Consider the following 569-nt stretch of genomic DNA (forward strand, 5'->3'; position numbering starts at 1 on the left):
TCAGACAGGGCTAGGCCTTCAAAGAAGTCCGTACAGAAGAGAAGAACATATTACAACTACGGCTGGATGAGCTACAAAGTGAGTTCAAGTCCTGCCTGAACTGCGTAGCAAGACCCTGTCTCCAAAAGACAAAATAAAACAAAACAAAAAAACACAACTATGGCAGGAGGCACATTTGTTGAAGGCCAGGCCTCAAGGTAAAGACAAATGACCATACCTCCGTACTTTCCCAAGAGATAACAGTAATGATTGGTAGCCTAAGGAGCCATTAGTCACTTTGGGTGGGGAACAAGACTTTCTGACTCATCCCCTTCCAGGAAAGATCCTTGTTTTTTACACGATGCGCTTCCCCATTGGATCAATATTACTTAAGTGACTATACTTGTCATCTTATTGGCTGACCATAGTTTTGTCCCACCTTATACGCACTTTGTGATCTTGCCCTGTAAAGCCTGCCTTGTAAGTGGAGTCCATGATGACCCACTTTCCAGGGCCCCTCCTGTGCCTCTTAGGCAGGTGCCTTCCCCTCAACAAATAATTTCCTACTCTTTTTTTTTTTTTTTTTTTTT

Source organism: Chinchilla lanigera, unplaced genomic scaffold (assembly GCF_000276665.1).
Source record: "Chinchilla lanigera isolate Chin_1 unplaced genomic scaffold, ChiLan1.0 scaffold00036, whole genome shotgun sequence".
Lineage (NCBI taxonomy): Eukaryota > Metazoa > Chordata > Mammalia > Rodentia > Chinchillidae > Chinchilla > Chinchilla lanigera.